Source organism: Netta rufina (genome assembly GCF_964035555.1).
Source record: "Netta rufina genome assembly, chromosome: 1".
NCBI lineage: Eukaryota > Metazoa > Chordata > Aves > Anseriformes > Anatidae > Netta > Netta rufina.
Window position 1 is genome coordinate 4,572,807 of NC_140123.1, and position 20,317 is coordinate 4,593,123.

A 20,317-nucleotide genomic window follows, 5' to 3' on the forward strand; every position below is an offset into this window, starting at 1 on the left:
AATGGCACAACTAAAGGCTACCATCCTCCGTCCTCTGCAATCCATTTTCTTACTTATTTTGCTCCAGTATTTCCTTATAATTTTTTCATACACTGAAGCTTGTGCAGTAGATTTTATATGACTGCAGAATGGATAATAATAGAAAAAATCAGGTGCTTAAACTGCCCATTTTTATGATGCTTCATCATGATCTACTTGGGTCTAGTCTGCAGAGCACAGCTGTGGAGAAGAAATCCTCCCACCTCCACTGGAAAGTGGAATTTTCTACAGAGACAAATACGTCAAGAAGAAGAAGATAGTCTTTTTCCAAGCCATCTAGCATCTGGTTTATTATAACCTACATTTTTGTTTTATTTTTTTTTAAGAAAATGAGAGTTCAGGCCTCATTACTGCAAACTGTGGAAACAATATCCATAATATCAACTATTAAAGAACAGAAAAAAATAATAAAGCAAATTATGTACAATTACAGTTGCTTTCACCTTGGTGTGCTTTAATGAAGCAGAGGAGTTTAATTCTGTACACATGACTTTTACAGAGGTGAACAGGCTGGAGACAAATTTAAGAGTGACCTGTGAGTCTTCACAATGAGAGGGGCTGTAGGGGAGAGCAAATGTGGCAGCTGAAATCATGGTGAGAGAACACATTGCTCCTCAACCTCTTCACATTTGGTCCCTTTTCTGCTCAGCTCTGTATTGGCTTAAATTATTGTTTTCTTGCATTCACTTGAAAACAGGCCAAGCCCTTAAAATCATGCCAGAGAAATATTCTTTTGAGTATTTGCTCTTTCTTATGGCTTTGGATTTTCAGGTTTGAATGAAGCCAAGAAAATATGAACAAGCATTCAACTCAAAGCCACTCATCCTATTCACACAGCCCAGTGTGGCATTTGCCTCTGGACTAATTGAGTTAGTCCTGCTTTGTTAATTGAAGCTGAAGGCAAACAGAAATCTCAAGTAATTTAACTGAACCTCAGTTATGCTGCCCAACAAGAATACAGATACTTAATCTGTTATCCTATTTTTCATGTATTACAACTACCTAAAAGTTCATGTGCGGGTTGGGAATCCAGAATGCTAAGCATTTCCCAGATACACAATAAGGGTGTAGTTTCAAACTTCATGAGCTTATTATACAAGTGAGATCTCTGGAGGACAGCAATGCTGATCTTTCTGGACTTCTCCCTGTTGAGACTTTACTGGCAGAACAGTCTGTAACTGCTTATTTTGCTTGTTTTTCTTTATCTAAAGAAAGTGTAAGTTTTTCTTTGTGCCTGTAGGAAACCTTTCATTGCCCCATTTCCTGAACCAAGCTAACAGTCATCAGCTTATAATTGGGTGAATTAGTCACAGGAGAGAAAGCAAACTTTAAAATAATTGCTCTTTTTTTGTCCTTTATATCAACTTTTTTTTTTTTTTTTTTTTTTTTTTTTTTCTGCAACAAGCCACCTGGCTCCAAATATTTGTTTTCAAATCACCCAAATACAAACTTATCGGACAGCAGAGCCTGAAAGTTCCTACTGTAAAATCTACTAAAATCACATCATCAATTTTCAAGACCCATTCAAAGGGAAAAGATTGGCAAAGCATACCCCCATACTGTGCATCCTTTGGCTGGGGAAATGAGCCCCCCTGCAGCTCTGAGCTAAGGAAGCAAGAATTTTACTCTTTAAATCACATGAAGTATACAGAGAGAGGGAGGGAGGGAGAGCGGGGAAACTAGTGCTGATCAGAGGAACTACTAATGGAACAGAAGAGTTTGAAGATGTGTGATCTCTTCTCTGCCTTGACTGCAGACAAACTCTCAGATGAATTATGAAACACACAGCTCTATCTTGCCCCCCTGAAAGTTCAAGGAATAGCACAGTTATGTACTCTTCTCTAGGTACTCTATCAATCTGTTACTTTTTCTCCACCTAATTTACAGAAGGAGATATCTGATATATTTCTCTCAGACAATATGTACCTACTTTTTTATCATTCCTACAATGTGCTCTGGGCAGGGATATCTATAAAATACTCCTTGACTTTTCGCACCTGTGCAGGGGGGGCATCAGCAATCGCTTACTGCAAATTCTGTTCTGATTTTAAAATGTTGGGTCTCAGGAAGGAAATTTACCTCTGCCCTGGTGGCTGCCCAACTGTAGGGCTCATCTCACCTCCACTTCATTCATCTGCAGGGTAATTGCTTGCATGAAAGCCAGTTTTTACCCTCCCCTCCATACAGTCACAGGAAAGAGATAAGTCCTACTGAATGATTCATTTGGCTGATTTCAAATAGCTACCTTATGGTAAGATAATTAGGCCTTAGAAAAGCCTAATTATTTCTGTTGAGTGTAAATGGAACCTTGAGCATTGCAAGACATACAAAAACAGCTTCTGGCTCAGGTATTTCCTACAGATTACAGGTAGCTGGAAGAAGAATAGCTACTTGCTTGCCTTGCCTGTTTGTTTTTCCCTGAGCATCTGTCATCTACCAATGGCCAAATAGTCTTTTGGGAAAATTCAAGTGAATTTCACTAAATGGTGCAACCCTTCTGGAGTGCCCTCAACTTTATAGCTTTCCATGATGACCGTCACAGGACAGAAATAGAAAAAAGGTCTTCAAACATGCTTAAACTCTTGCTCTACTGGAGCTCCAGAAGTCCTTCTAAGGAAGGCAGCAATAACTCCTCCAGGGTTGTGAGTGCTATTAGGACGTGGCCTTGATATGTAGCAGAGTGGACATCCTATGTAATCCTCATGTGGGCAGCAAGGACTGAGTGATGGTATAGGCTTGTCTTCACGAATGTGGTCTTCAGAGGAGCACAAAGGTTAAAGCTTCCTATCACCCTGTCTTTTCCTATGGGCTAGCATTTAAATGGACGATCCATCCTTCAGATTGTTTCTTCCCTGACCACCAAGACAAGGCCTCTGAGAAGAAAATGGCAGAATTTTTACTGACTTTGTGAAAAACAGGACTTCCATCCATGTCTTCCCCTCAATTTGGCACTCAGGTGGTGTATTACAGTGAACAATGTGTGGTGGCTTTTATGTATGTATGTATGTATGTATCTATCTATCTATCTATCTAATCTATATATTTACCTATCACCTCCTTTCTGCAGTGTAGATCTCCTATTGGGCACGTTTTTCATTATTCCTTGTAACCTCAATTTAAGGCTATAGTAATTAGCCACAGGTGCAAAGAGAGCAGCTTCACACTTCCTACTGCAAAGATGAAAGTGATAAATTCAGTTTCCAGGTCTCTCTGCAATGTGCCTGTTCAGCTCCTTAACAGGGCAATACTTCATCAGTTTTGGTCCCTTTGCTACTGTCAGTTATTTCAGGAATGCTATGAAATTAATGAGACTAATGGTTTTTGTTTCTTTGGTTTTGTTTGTTTGTTTGATTTTTTAAAAGGTCTAATTTGTTTAGAGGTGCTTTATAACCCTCATAACTCCCATTACACAATTCCCATTATATACTCAGACTGCCCATGGCCTTCTTATGAAAAAGAATAATTTGGGAAGCAGATATATGCCATCAACCTCCCCTCTAAGGAAGCTAAATGGAAAATCTAAATGATGCTGTTTGGGAAAGCACTTCTGTTCGGAAATCTTAAAATGTGAATTGACTGACTAGGTTAACATGAGTTTTAGGGTGGGTACAAAAAAAAGTCACAGATGTGACTTAATGTCTTTAACCCTATTCCTGTCACTCTTGATGGATCATGAAATAACTGCAGCTTTAACTGTGTTGTGGAATTAGACTTTTCATGCCTCAAATACATTGAATTTCTCTACATATACATATAAATTCGTATTTATTTGTAAATAAATAGAACCTTGAATATGTGAATGCGTATTCTGAAGAGGACAATACACACACAGTGCTACTGCTGAATACTTCACTTTTCTTTTTTGTTATCTCCTACAATTTTAGCTTGTTTATCCATACTATAACTTCAGCATATGGAGAATTTTCAGTAGGCAGGATTACTACCTGTTCTATTGTGGATTAGTGACGCTAAGGGAACAGCATGAAGTTGTAAGGATTTTCCTTGTCTGTACACCTATCCTTAGGATTAGTGACAAGTTTTATTTTGAAAAGCTGTTATCCTGACATCTCTTTATAGTGCTGCAGTATCTGTCATACAATGCCCAAGAAAAGCTTGCCTAGGAACTACTAAAATTTCTTTGCCAGCAGAAAGAAGGAAGCTTTTACTGGACCGAGAAGGCAGTTTTCATCTGTGTATTCACAACTTTCAGTAGAATCCCTGCTGTCCAAACAGAGGAGTGTATATGGGATGACCTCAACTCTGTATGAGGTACAAACTCCATGGAAACATTTATTAATGTGAATGCTGAATGATGATGAATTTTATTCCATTGGTAGGAAAGTTCCTGTTGAAGCTACCTTCATTCTCTAAGGAGGCCAGAAGTGAGAAAACTGTACAAGCTCAATTAGTGCTACAGTCCATCCCAGGACAATAAGAAAGAGAAAGCTGCTGGAAAACCATCAGGATTCCAGACTCACTGAAGAAATCAGAAATTGATAATTATAAGACAGCACATCTCCTGTTTGTTGTTCAGGCAGTCTGCCAAAGCAGACAAGTTCCTGGATACAATGACAATTTATAATTTTTCCTTTTTCTTAAATACAAAAGCAGAGAAGAACATATTTTAGGAGACTTACGCTAAATCAGTCACCACTACTTCTGCATACAATTATGCATGCACACACATGCACATACACACAAATTTGCTAAATTTTCCAGAAAAGTGAGCTAATTCTTTATATAAGACCCCCTAGTCTGTCTCTCCTACCCTGTATTTTCTCTTTATTTGTATAGAAAAATGTCTATCATTCTTGTAGAAGGTAGCATTCTGCTATGGAGGTTCATTACATGATTAAAGACACAAAACTATCAAGCAAACAACTCTTCTTTCCACTTGAACACACAATTAAATACCTCCTAGTATACAAAGCACACTAAACCTGTAATACTTCATAAAATTAAAAACCACAGATCTAAAGGAAGCAATAAAGAAGTTGAGGAACAGCCCCACTAGCCATGGAGTGATGACATGGTCATGTGTGATCATGCAGGGGCTATGCAGAGCCATCTTTAGTTTGAGCAGTGCATACTGCTGGAGTAAATGGACAAACTGCTACCCAAAGTCAATACTTGTTATTCTATCAAGATTCTCCAATGAGAAGGTCTTTCTGCTCATAGTGAACCCTCAAAGACGTGTGCTTTGGCTGATGTGCAACTAAGGCAGACAGTAAACTCTCATCTGACCAAGAACTTAGGCTTCATACATCTCAGCTGATATTTTCCAAATGACCATTTTATTCAAGCTTCCTGCTTAACCTTCTTAAGTGCAAGATACAATTACAGTTGTAAGAGAAGGACTGTTGTGCAGACAGATTAATGTTTTAACCACTGGACTGTCTAGCCCTGTTCTAAGGAGATGAGATAGTAATTTTCCCTCCAAACCAGGTTTACCATGGCAGTTAAGAACATAGCTGCACTGAGAAAAGCATAAAGAAAAATAATATTAGTCTAGGTATGAAGGTGCATGTAAGTGCACTTGCACAGTAGTAAAATTAATTTCTTAGTTTGCTGACATGAATTTTACATAAGGGAAAGCAAGAGAACAGGGAGAAGAGAAAAACAAAAACAAAAACAGACAAACAAACAAAAAAAAAAACAACAAACAAGCAGGACATCAAGAAATCGTGTCAACAAGGACATTTTTCAGATTCTGAAATATTCAGAAGAATGCAAAAACAATAGGGGAGAAGGTTTCTATTTATTTATTTATTTATTTATTTATTTATTTTCCATGTATTTCAAACCAAGATATTTTTACGTTATCTTCACCATTTTGAGCTGATTGCTAGTCTGGGATGCAGCCAGAATTTTATTTTTCTTCTCTTGTGCCTAGTAAACACTTGCTTATTTAGTTAAAATGCAAATATTGTTAAGAACATTTTACCAGATGCTTCCCTGGGTTAAAAACACAATTGTTTTTAGAGTTTTCATTTGGGCATTTCATTCTGCTTATGGTAATTTAGATAACCTGTGGGTTAGTAGTTAAATGCTCACAACTTCACTTCTAAGTGATATGCTCTGGGTCATGTGTATATTAAGAGATCATGCCCAAGAAATCAAGACTATAAATATAAATACTGTAATCTAAAATAATATAAAGAAAACCTTACTGAGAACACAGTGTAAATGTCAGCCTGAAACAATATACAAGATTCATTCCTCTGTTATTTGTGATTTTACATTGTTAAATTAAAGAAAATGTCTGCACAGACAATAAAAGCTATTGAAAATTTTCTAACAAATTTAAGGAACTTTGACTAAAAATATCATTTCCATTCCAATCCTGTCGGCCTGTCCCATTACACCAATCCATGAACAGAAAGCATTGTTCTGGAGAATATTCATGCTAAAGTGAGATTATTTGCAGTACCAATGAACCTTCTTTACCCTTCATCAAGGGAGGAGAAGGGAACTACAGATATGTCACAGTCAAGACTTATCTTTCTCTCTATATGAAACTTTTTTTTTTTTTTTTTTTTTTTTTTGCGTTGAAGGCGAGGACTGCTAGTTCAGTTGCTGAATTACTAAGGTCTGATATGTCTCTTAATGTGCTTTCACATCAGCTGTAGACCAACATAATGTTGGGACAACATTTTTTTTCTAGAGAGCAAACATCACAAGTATGACGTTTGAGACAGCAACCTCGCCTCTTGAACTCTGGAGCCCTAATCAGGGTTGCTGTTCTGAATTTTATAGGATAAATGAATTTTGAGGTGAAAAATGCTTACAGTTCACCTTATGCATTATCAAGATATCTGAGAAAGTTTCTATGACCTGTCGATACCTTGTGAACAAGCCTCCAAGGTAAGGAAGCATAGTCATCTCCTTCCTATAAGAGGATTATATGACAGAGAAATCCAGTAATCTGCTAAAAACTACACAAGTCTGATTAGGAAGAGAAGAAATGGACCTGTATTTCTTATGTCACCATGCTCACCACTAGAGCAATGATCTTTTTCTCTGCCCGCACAGGTCAGTTATTCTAAGGGAATTCAATGAGAATTTAATTGCTCTAATTCCATTATGTTTTGCAGTCCACTAACAAAGAAGAAATAGACCAGATCCCCATCCTTGAAATTTAGGCAAATGATTGTGTTTTTGAGTCCTTATTTTTAGAAATGTATCTAAATATGTTGAACAGTAATGACTGATCCCTCCACCTCCTTCTCTTGCATACATCTCACACTTCTATATCTCAAATGTATTTCTGTAATGCCTAGAGGTTCTGATCTGTTTGTAAGATCTACCTAGTCTTAAGTATTAAAGTTTTATTTATTAGCAGCGTTTACCTTTCTTCAAGGAGCGGTCCTGATAACATGAATCTTTTTTATATTGTTCAACTAATTATCCCTAAGTTGATGTTTCATGATCTGTAATGTATTAAAGATAATGACTCCATGTCCCATACCAAGACTTTGGATTCAGCATAAGCTTTTCCTGTATTTAAAATAACAAGACCAAAATACAATTAATTTTCAGTTGCTATTACTGGTTTGATTCAGGAACCACTGAGTTAAAAACAACGTTGTTTTTCTTAGAAGAAAGCAACAATGCTGAACCCCTAAAGCTGGAGGCCCTGTTATTAGTAATCTACAGCTGTGCACCCACTGGACGCTTCCACCCTGGTCCAGCAGGATCCCAAAGGGCATGTCTACACTTCAGCTGCTGAGGCACCATTAGATTTATTGTCATAACCAGGAGCAGGTGCTCTGCAATGAATAAACATTGCTATGGCTCTGTCACTTTCTGATTGCACCATTTAACAGATGGACATACAAATTTGGGTTGGCAACTGCTACTGCACCATTTCCCCTTGTATTCCCAAAGAGAACAGAGTTTTGCTTGATCTACACCAGGATTGTATAAGAGCAGAATCAGACCCCAACCTCTTAAGTAAGGAAACACAAGTGTACCCAAAGATAATGGCTTGCACAGCCCTGGAAAATATCAACTTAGATTGTTTTAAATACAAATAAACTCAAGCAAGCTCAAGCAATTAGCTTGGCACAACTCTGAAATGTGTTTAATGGCTGAGTGATCAAAAGGTTTTCCATCAACTTTAGCTGAATCAAACTGGCAAGTAAATCTTTTCTTACACATAATTTTCCAAAGTTTGAAGTGACAAATTGGACTGAACTCAATTAAAGCAGCAGGTCCTATGCATTTAATTGCAAGCAGTGTCTATGATTGTGAAGGAATCCAATTCAGAATGAAAACACAGATGTGGCTGTGGCATAGTTCTGTAAAACACAAAGAGGCAAAACCAAGTTCAATCAAGAAAAAGTTACAGGCAATGTACAATTATCTATTCTGCAGTACTTCTGGAGCACTAGCTGTGGGCAAGTATTAAAATATGAAATTGGGAAATGTTCACCTATCTATACCACTGAGTTCAAAAACTGCTATGAGAAAAAGTAAGCAAATATTTGTAAAGCATTTTGACTGTGGAAAGAGCAAGAAAATACTAACGGTATTTCCAATTACTGTGTAATGACACTTTATTTCAATGAATTAATTCTATCATCAGTTATTAAAAGAAAAAGTTTGTGCTAAAAATGGTAATTAAAGAATGACTTTGTAATAGGACACTCAGTCATTATGGGGGAAGTGCTTAGGGGGTAAATTTAGTATTTAGACCTTCCATGCACACACATGGCTCCCATTGATATTAATGGGAGCCATACACACTTTCAAGGGCAGGTTTCAACCTACACTAGGAAAGCTAAACTAAAAAGGAAGCAAATATAGCAGATCAAGTCATTCTTAAAATTGACCCAGGCAAACATGACATGTGCTAGCATTTTAAGCCCTGCACTCAGTGAAAATTAAAGTTGTTAAATAAGCAATGGAATCAATTTTAAGCAATTGCCATGTGTATTTATGGAAACAGCACCTCCATCTAATATCTAAACAACTAAAAAGGGAACCTATTACTGTTTAATTTTGGTCCTTGGAAGAAGATGATTTCCATAGTAAGGAAAGTGTGAGAATTATTTTAAAAGCTCAGCGGGGAATTTCTGTAAAACCTATGAGTCCTGTTTGAAACTGGGGGCTTTTTATACGTATCTGTGTCAGATTGCAGACACTATTTTGGATGTGGAATTTTTGTCCTTTCACATCATGGTTGGGGATGAATTACAGAGACTTTTGTGAAAGGACTAACACAAAAAAGAAAGAATAGAAAGATTAAAAAAAAAAAGAAAAAAGAAAAAACACAAAACACAAAACAGATATGATTAAATAAGCAAAGTGAAAAGTGAAAATAAAAATTATTTGAATGGGAAAGATATCTTTCAGAAAGTTGAATGAAACCTTCCTTCTGTAAAAGAGAAATAGAAAAGAACCAGTTAACACAGCAGGGCAAAAAGGAGAAAAAGTCATTTTGAAGAACATATTACTAAAACCATAAAAAAAAGAAAACTTTTTTTCCCCAGCACCAGAATAAGGAAATATGCTAGAGAGTTTGTGTGCCTGAGAGATGATCAAGATGTAAAAATATTATACAAAGAAGATATGCCTATAATATATATATGTGTAGGGGGTGTGTGTATATGCACCTTAAGTAGTGTTTATGGACTTAAGTAGATTCTCACAACAGAAATTTGCCATACAAGGAGGTGAATTGGAAGAACTGTTTCAAATTAGACTATCAGTAGTAGAGTTTCAAGAGTGATTCAATAAAATGAATAGTATCAAATCACCAAGACCAGATGGTATTCACCCAAGAGCTCCTGAGGAACTCAAGTATAAAATTGCTAAACTATTAATTATACTGAGTAATCTTATGCCTAAAACAGAATGCCCAGACAAAGTGCCTAAAACAGACCTGTCTAGACAGATTATATGCTGGCACAGGTGAGGAAACAGCAGTCTTTTCTTGTACGAGTATGTACCATACAGGCACATACATGTAACTATACCTATTTTTGCTAATGCTGAGATGACGATGACTTATATTGTTAAAGGTATTTGATGAGAAAACATGTTGAGTGACGGGTGATACTGAATAAAAAGAGCCCACAAACTTGACCTTTCATAGCTGTTCATTTTCCCTGTGCTTACCAAGCATGTGCTGTACTAGGGAAGTTGAAAGGTATATATGTGCCTATTGCCTTAGTAGCTGTTTGTAGACTTCAAGTCAAATTTTCTAGTCTCTTTTGATCCTGCTGCTGCTCTCTGCCTCCACAACCTCCCATGCTTAAAGTTGCAGTTACTTGCTGCCCAGGAGGCCAAGAATGCCCATCTGTGGTAAGCCATCTTCTGTATGCCCTGCTTAAGTGTCCACAAGTTATTATATTGGAGAATTAACAGCATTTTCACGTTCACCTTATCCACTGTCTTCATGACTTTGCAGCCCTCTGTCCGACACCCCCTTATTCCTTCCGAAAGGATGGTTCTGGACTTTTTGGTCCCTTCTTATGGAACAGTCACCCGATCCCCTTGATCATTTCAGTTACCCTTTTCTGTCCCTACTCCACATTCACTACACCCTTCTTGACCTTGAGATATCAGACCTGAACATTGTATTTACAAGGTGGGCACATATCAGTTTTATAAAACAGCAAAATGATGCCCTCTGTCCTCTTCTCTGTACCCTTTCTGATGGCAAAGAAAATTTTATTGGCTTCTTTGGGTGTCAGTAGATGTTAAACTGATTATTTCAGATAAACATCAATAGCGACACCAAGATCTCTTTCTTCTAACAGTCTTTTCTGAGTTCAGCATCATGTCAGCATAATTCAGATGATTTTCTCTAGATTCATACATTGCCTTGTATTTTACCTTGTATTTTTCTAGATGGGAGTTCACATGTCAACTTTTGGACTCTATGCTCGATTTTGTTAGGTCCTTTTGCAGTTCCTCATTACAGCTGCCGTATTTGACTACCTAAAAGAGTAATATAATTTTCAAGTATAAAGATTTCACTGTTCTATGCTTTCTCAAGGGCAGTGATGACAACGTTAAATAAAAGCGATGGTCAAACAGTCCTGGGGGCATCCCAATGCTGACTCTTCTCTGCTCTGAAAAGCAGCTATTAACCCTTAGTTTCCTATCCTCAGCTTTCAGAAAATCTTTCTTGTATTCCCATAGCAACTTACTTTCATTAATAGTGTTTGGCACAAAGAATTGCCAAAGGCTTTTCAAAATATGAATATATTATGACCATTTTAATCTTTTTATTCAGGTGCCTACAAATTCAATCTAAATCTCAAGCACACAGTAAAACAGGCTTTCCCTCAACAAAAGCCATGCTAACTCCTTCCCAACCAGTGATGCTTATCTGTGTGTGCAGAGATTTTATTCTTTGTTACAAATTAGTGTCTTAATAGGGATGGCAGTCAGATTTATCAGTCTGTACTCTAGTATCTTCTCTAGAGAGTTTTTTGGAGATGGATGCTGTGCTTGCAGCTCAGCAGTCAAGTCTCATAGTGGTTATTTGTAAATAGAGGTGGTGTACTTTGGTCATTAACTAGTTCTGCAGTTTCACTTTGGAGTCCCTTCAGGACTCTCAGTTGAATGCCGTGCAGCCTTGGTACTTATTAATGTCTATCTTCTCTAATTAGTGTATTTTTTTCCTGCATGTCTACCTCAGACTGATCTATCTTCTCTGACTTATCTGAACTAATGTATTCATTGGATTTGAAAATCTTCCCAACACCTTCATTTCTAAACACTGATACAAAGATTCCAAGAAGCTTCTTTGCTATGGCTTTATCATCACTGAGTCCACTGCAGTGGAAAGGTTTTGGTAGCAGGGGGCCTGCAGGGGTGGCCTCTGTGAGCAGAGCCCAGCAGCTGCCCCATGTCAGATCAGAGCCAGCTCCCGATAGCTCCTAAAGGGACCTGCTGCTGGCCAGAGCCAAGCCATGAGTGATGCTGGAGGGCAGGAGGTGCTCCAGGCACGCAGCACAAGCTCCCCTGCGGCCCATGGAGAGATCTCTGGTGGAACAGGCTGTCCCCCTGCAGCCCATGGGTCCCACATGGAGCAGATCTCCACGCTGCAGCCTGTGGAGGAGCCCCTGGTGGAGCAGGTGGATGTGGCCTGGAGGAGGCTGCGGCCCATGGAGAGCCCCCACAGGAGCAGGCCCTGGGCCGGAGCTGCAGCCCGTGGAGAGGAGCCCACACAGGAGCAGCGGGTCTGGATGGAGCTGCCACCCATGGGGGACCCATGCTGGAGCAGTTTGCTCCTGGGGGATGGAGCCTGTGGTACGGAGCCATGTGGGAGCAGGTCCTGAAGAGCTGCTGCCTGTGGGTAGCCCCCGCAGGCTCAGTTCGGGAAGGACGGCATCCCATGGGAGGGACCCCATGGGGAGCAGGGGTAGAGGGTGACCGTGAAAGAGAGGCAGAGATGAAGCATCAGGGACTGACCGCAAACCCCATTCCCCATACCCCTGTGGTCCTTGAGGGGAGGAGGTGGAAGAGAGTGGATGGGGGGGGGAAGTTGTTTTTAGTTTGCTTTATTTCTCACTGCTCTAGTCTCATAGTGATAGTCAATAAATTATATTAGTCTCCCTATGCTGAGTCTGTTTTGCCTGTGACAATAATTGCTGAGTGATCTCCCTGTCCTTATTTCAACCCTTCAGCCCTCTGCATCACATTTTCTTCCCTTCTTCCTTTGAGGAGGGGGAGTGGGAGAGTGGCTATGATGGCCAGTTGAGTAAAACCAGAACAATGCCCCTTTGTCATTCATTGCTGATAGATGGAAGTAACTCATGGGAGAGGAAACAATTTGAAATTTCCATGCAGTACAGGTAACTCTGAGGTAGTAGTGCTTAACAAACATCTCAGAGTAGTTAATGAATAATATTTGGTAAATATCAGCTTACCAACCAATAGTATTTGGAAAGAAAATTCAGTGTTAATATTATTAAGAATGGAATGGATATTATAATGGGATGGATTATGATGTTACTGTCTGAACACATTGTGCCCCCGCATCTGAAAGATTCTATGAGCTTTTTGTTCTTATAAAGAAAAAAAAAAAAAAAGATATAAAATTGGGAAAAGTTCAAAAATGACGAGCAGGGTGATCTAATGGAACAGGATCTCTGTAAAGTGCAGTTAAATATAATTGTTTATGCTGGAAGAGAGGGTACAGAGAGAGAAGAATGGTATAAAAACCTATAAATCTGGACTGTCATGAAGAAGGTATGGATACATATATTAACAGTTTGAGATAATCACTCGAAATGTATACCTAAACTGCAGCCTCTCCCCAGCCTGCTAGTCCAAGGAGTACACTCAACAGATCTCCTAGCCCACTAGATCACATTGCCCAGGGCCTCGTCCAGCCTGGCCTTGAATACTGCCAGGGATGGGCATCCACAGCTTCTCTGGGCAACCTGTTCCAAGTGTCTCACCACCCTCTGAGTGAAGAATTTCCTCCTAACCTCTAATCTAAATCTTTAGTTTAAAACCATTTTCTCTTGTCATAGCATTATCTGCATTATCTGTCCAAGAAAGTTTTCCTCCTCCTCTTTTTTTTTTTTTTTTTTTTTTTTTTTTTTTTTTTAAGCTCCCTTTAAGTATTTAAAAGGTGCAATGAGGTCTCCCCGGAGCCTTCTATTCTTCAGCCCCAGCTCTCTCAGCCTTTCTTCCTAAGAGAGGTGCTACAGCCCTCTGATCATTGTCATGGCCCTCCTCTGGACCTGCTTTAACACCCCCACGTACTTCTTGTGCTGGGGGCCCCAGACTTAGACACAGGACTCCAAGTAGGACCTCACAAGGGCAGAGCAGAGGGGGACAATCACCTCCCTCCACCTGCTGGCCACTCCTCTGTTGCTGCAGCCCAGGACACAAGTCTGATGAAGCCCAGACTTGCAGCCAGGGCTGCAAGTGTGCACTGCTGGCTCACGTTGATCTTTTTGTCCACTAGAACCCCCAAGTCCTTCTCTGTAGGTTTCTCTCAATGAATTCTTCCCCCAGTCTGTCTTCATGTGTGGGATTGCCCTGACCCAGGTGCAGCACCTTGAACTTGGCCTTGTTGAACCTTAGGCTCACATGGGCCCACTTCTCAAACTTGTCTAGGTCCTTTTGGATGGCATCCCTTCCTTCTGTTGTATCTCCCCTCCTTTTCCCAGTAAACCATTGATAGTCACTGTGCTAGGCAGGAAATCTGCACCATAAAAGCATCCCTTGGAACCCAACCAAGGGAGGGTGCTGAGACGCCAGGCTAAAAGTTTATGGTTACCAGCTAACATGCAATTCAGAAATCATTCAGACAAAATACACAAGAAGATTCACCACTTGTGTTTACAACATAAGGAAACAAAAGAATTGGCAATAAAGTAGTCTGCCTGCTAGAGTATGATATGGAAGAAATAACAGTTGCACTGAAAGATTGGAGGTATTATTATTTGCTTATTACAGTTTTGGATTTTTTTATTAATTTAGGTGGAATAACTCCAAATTTTCTACTAAAAATCAGTTGATTTGAGATTTACTAAATACAATGTATGTCTGTGATTTCAGACTATTTCAGGTAAAAACTATGACCATTAATGAGTGATAAAACATGACCTTTATTTTCTCTCCCCTGGAGTAAATGAAGACTCCTTGATTGTATAAAGATTGAGATTTTTTTTTATATGTTTTTTTAATGACTTTATGACAACCAAACCAGTCCTAAATATGAAGTAGTTTGTTTATCACTTTTTTGGTGCACCTGTGAAATTTCCTTGTCAACAGATTTTATTTATTTATTTTTTTTTCTTTAAAGGATGGTACTACATCTTAGTTGTGAATTTAGATATACCTCATCTCGGAGGAAGATTATATTCAGAACTGAGGACACTTTACGTCTGAATAAGAGTTTCCACATGGGGTTTTAAGATACTTGAACTGCGATGCTCTAAGTTCACACCTTCAATTAATTTGAATTAATTTTCCTAAGTGTGTAGATGTCAGCTGGCTCCAGAACTCTAGATATAAACAACTTCACACTCTGGCAAAGCCTAGATGTAAACTTGACAGCTTGGATGCATTTGTATTGACTTGAAGCCAGGACTTGAAGCAGACAGAACAAATTAATGTGTGAAATACCCTTAACCAGTATTTCTGAATTCTGAGAAACAAGTTTTACCAAAAACTGCTTGAGGAAGTCTGAACCTTATTTCTACAGTTATCATGTTTTAATAAGGTTTATCTAAACTCAGCCTCTGGAAACTTTGAAGTTTGCTGTCTCTTGATAAAACTTGTTTCATTCCATATCTACACAGTCTGTGCTTAAATAGGCTTGGCATACTTCAGATCAGCTAATGCTGCATTAAAGAGCTGTATATGGTACAAAAATGTCAAAGGCAGCTTTAAAATGTAATGAAAATGCTCTGAATGGAGACTTGGAAAAAGATTCTTTTGCTGTTACATATTGGTACATGTATTACTGCACCAAGAGATATCAGAGCTTTGATCTTACACGCACCTAAAAATATCTGACTTCAATAGAGTGCTCAAACAATTCTTCTCCCTCACAATGAACCCATATGTTCTTTCAGCACAAAAGAAAATTAGCTTTTACTGCTCAAAATTAAATGCTGGAGAACAAGCCAAATATAGGTCATTCCTGGTAGGGTTGTGATCTTATTAGATAACATACAGTTAAGAAGGCTCACGTCTGGGCAGCATATGCACAGAAGACAGCCAGAGGCTTAAAGAAAGCAGTAATTTGGTAAATAAATTGGAAATGGACCAAAAAATGCAATGCAGAATTGAACTGGGGTCTTCCAGTAGTGAAAACAATGTCTCAGTTCAGAGGCAGAAAGGACTCTCCTGACAACTTGTGGTCATTAATGACGCCGTAACACTTGTCCAAGAAAAAGCTTTATTAGTCTTGGTGTCCCAGATAAACTCCAATCTGAGTAATGATATTCCACTGACCTACATTTAGTGTGCAGTTTGAGCTGAAAGAGGTTTTTCTTTCAGTTAGTGTCTCTGTGACAGTTCATTATTGCTGTGTGTTGACAAACAGATGTTATGCTCTACCCAGGAGATGTGCCACACATACTTTTACGATAGTTGCTCAACAGAACCCCAGAAAAATAGGGGTTGAATGTGTGACTCTGCATCTTTTTCACACACAATGTCTGTTGTTAAACTTGTACAGCACAATGAGGCCGAAATCCACTTACAGGTCTCTGTGTCCTGCTGGGACACTGCATTATGGGGACCACTCTATTACTACTTCACATTGTACAAACTTAAAATGACAGTACAAAGAGCCTGTGTTGTTTCCTGTGACTTATTTTGTATAAGAATTCCTGCATATTTCTCCTAAAAAAAAATAAATCTGTGAAACAATTCTTTTTGTAAAAACAGCATTTTTTTCACTGGTATTTTCCACATGGGTAAGCAAAGGCACAAACATCTTCCAGTATTGGCTCGCTGTTATACTCTGCTACCTTTCTAGCAAGCCCAGCAGTTAGAGCTTGACATGACAGACCACAGCCCCCAGTGGTCATTGCCTGTGAAAGTGGTTTGAAATGGGCAACAAACTGATTGCCAAGACAAAGGGGAAGTGAGGTACTTGCAGTGGTTTGAGAGCAATGAAGCATTACCAGGTAGGAATAAGTGAGAATATAAAAGAGAGCAGGGAAGGCAGGAGACAAGAAAGATGAAAAAGAGGGCAAGGGGGTCTAATGAAAACTTAATGGACTTGTGCTTGTGAGTGGTGTTTCTCTGTCACAGTAATCCTCAGTGTGAAGCTGCAAGACTCTTCTTGCTGTATGTAATCGTGCCAGGGAAAGCATGTAATAAATAGGAAGAGACAAGGCTGTATGCGTTCACAGTAAAGTCTCATTATTTAATTTCTCCTTTGTGGAAAATATCAGCTCAGGAGCTTACCTAATCTTTTGCTAGGGCCAAGTTCAAAAGCCAGCAGTGATCCCTGGTGGTGTGGAGCACTGAGCCCTGGGAGGTTGGATGGCTCAGCAAAATGGCTCAGGAACTATTCCCTTTCTGTCAAGAGTTAAAAGAGTTAAATGTCTCTTTTGTGCTGGTTGTGGTGGTCCCAGGTGATTACTGTGAATGGGCTGCTTGAAGGCTGACATAAAATTAATTTGTCATCCTAAACCAACAGCAGGTCAATCGAATATCTCCCTCCCATGGTGAATGATGCAAGGCGTTAGAGAAAGAAAAAAAAATAAAAGCAATATGGAGCACCTGTCTCCACCGCAGAAACTATATCTCTTGTGGGACATTTTCAGTGCCAAGGACTACATTTTCCATACATACGTACTTGGAAAGAGGCTTCAGTTAACAGTGCTGCCATAGTCGAGTCACTTCTAAAAGAATGAGGAAAGAAGGGAGGAAGAAATAACATAGGGTAAAAAATAAATGTGGAGGAGCAAACTCAGCCTGGTTTTCTATCACTAGTCCCTTGGTTTAGCTAAGGTATGTTTTCACTTGGGCTGCACTCCGGAGTGTGACCTGCCTGCTCCTATTACATTTGGTTCTTGTAGGGAAATGAAATATTAGCCTATTTTCTTAACTTCTGTATTAAGAAGACAAGTTAATTTTTCACTCCTCTGGTGAATTATTGTATGATCAGTTTATATGAGAGATGTCCCAGGAGTGAGAAAATGAGTCATAACTCACAAGAGGTGAAGCTACAAGTGAGTAATGAAGAATATGAAGATCATTCTTTCTTAGTGCCTGCACAGGCTTGTTCTGCAATTAGGAGGGCAGGGGAATAGGTATTATACACAGCTGAACCACGAGTCATCTCTAGGCTGTGATCTTTGGGAAAGAGTCTTACAAAGTTTATGAGCATGTGCGGCTATAAAAAACAAAACAAACAAACAAACAAAAACATTAAAAGCCCTTCTCTTCCCATCTGTGAGCTTCGGTCAATTGCCAGACTGTTTCCTGAAGACATGAACTGAGGAAGAGTTTCCTAAGGACATGACAGTGACTCAGTCCAGAGCCCTGGTCCTCCCCATTGCCCATGTCCTCTTCCTCAAGGTCCAGAAATAGTTTACTCTGCAGAATTGACTCACAAGAGGTACACCATAAAAGGTCTCCAAGACTTGTTTCACTCTTACAAACTAGCCCTTCCAATCTTTTTTTTTTTTTTTTTTTTTTTTTTTTTTTTTAGCATCAATAGAGATATGTCAGCTTAGGCACCAAACCTAGTCCCTCATGGAATGACAATGTAAATCTCATAAATCTGTTTTTAGTGGAAAGCTCATCTGAAGTGAATTTTGGCAGCTGGGGATGAAGTAGGAAGCACCTGTGTAGACAGTAGCTCATACGGCTGTGCAGAAAGTAATGGAAACCATCAAAGTCTCAGGAAGGGAAGCTGTGAGGTGCATTCCCCAAGGTCACCAGGAATCATCAAGATTTGCTTTTTGGTGTAATGAAATTGATGTTTTTTACAATTACTTTGCCTTCTGGTGACATTGTCTTCTGACCAAGCCAAGGTAGCCTCAAGAACAGCTAGTTATTTTTATTTTTATTATTTTTTTCGATTTTATTTTTATTAATTATTTTTTTTTAGATTTTATTTTTATTTATTTATTTTTTGGTTACAGTGTTTGTGACCAAAAATCTCTTTCATCTGAAATTCAAATATCCCTATATCCTTGGATAAATTTGTCACCAGATGCCTTCAACTTCCACTTTGTTGACGCTGCATTTCTAAATTTCTTTTTTTGTTGTTTCTTCCTGCATTGCTGTATTGCCTATAAAGTTTACTGTAAATGTTACTGAAAGATGCTGATGCAAATGGCCACTTAAAACAGTCATCTGCAAGCTCAGAGCAGCTCCAGAACTGAATCCAGTTCACTGAAAAGTCAGTCCCATTTGTTCAGCTCACTTGACGAAGTTTTATATACCAGTAAGACTATCAGTGAGAGGACGAAAGGGAGCAGTAATAAGATTCTGGAAGACAAGACCCAGACTGGCAGCAAACCTCGAGAAAACTCAAAACCTTACATCTGCTAACATCACCATCTAAATGCAGGGTTTTGTCCTTCATGCTGTGAAAGCCAGTAGCTGCTGGCCCCCCTGCTGTGAATATGGAATGAAACAATTTATTACAAAAAGGACCTCTCTAAATCAATCTAGAAATTGCTACCAGAGGCCTGGAAGCAGATGTGGCATGCAAAACTCAACACCATCCAGTGTACAAGGGTTTGTTCATCCTAACAAAGCCTGGTGGATTTTTCTCAGCATTTGAAAAGATGCCTAAGCAGACTTTAAACGGCAACATTTCAAAATCACCAATTACACAAGGCTGTTTCCTTCCCTTCCTTTTACAGATTGGACACTTGGTGTATTTTGGAGACACAGGCAGTGGAGGATTTTTTATTTATTTTATTTTTTTCTCCTTTTCTCTACTGACTTGGATGCAGTCTATGCTAATACACCTCTGCGGGCACTTTTTATCTCCTAGCCACTCACACAGAGGATGCCTGAAGGTCATACAGGAAACACTTTGATTTCTCAGATACATACTGTTTGTTAAACATATTTCTCCTATTATATGCTACTGATTTCAGTTGGGTTCTGCAACAATTGCCCCTTGAGGTTAATACATACAATAAGAACCAACTACTTAAAGTAACTTGAATTTTGAAGGCTCCCTAGCAGCAGTTTCCACCTGACCTTCTGCTCCTATCTGTACAATGAGTTCTCAAAGCCATTCGCCTCCATTCCAAGCAGCCATATTTATAATCCTGCATCTGAAAGCAACACAAACAAAAAGGTAAGGAACAAGCACCCCTCACCCCTTCTTTGGTAGGGTCATCATACCCATCTGAAAGGTCACATTTGGTGACCTCGGAGTCACTGAGTCATTTGTAGTTCCAGTTCATGCTTGAGGGGAGAGTTGTATTAAAATATTAAACAATATAAATAACAGTGTTCCACTTGTTCAAACTAAAAGATGGGATACAGAAATTCCAATGCATCAACATCTTGAAATGAATACATATATCAGTAAAAGAGTAAATATTTCATCAAGTGAAAAATTAAAGTTCCTCTGAGGACTTTGTATATACAGAAATGTTTAGAATACAATCCAGCCAAAACTTGTAATGCCTACTCATATTTCATGGAGCATCCTGTAATTGTGGAAACTGGTTGTTTTATTAGGGAATGTTTCCAGCATCTGTAGTGAAGAACAAATACATTAAGGGGCAAAACCCTGGAAATGGAGCCTTGCAAAGTCAGAGCAGAACAGGGCACTCCAAGTGGAGAACAGATGCAAGAATACATCTGG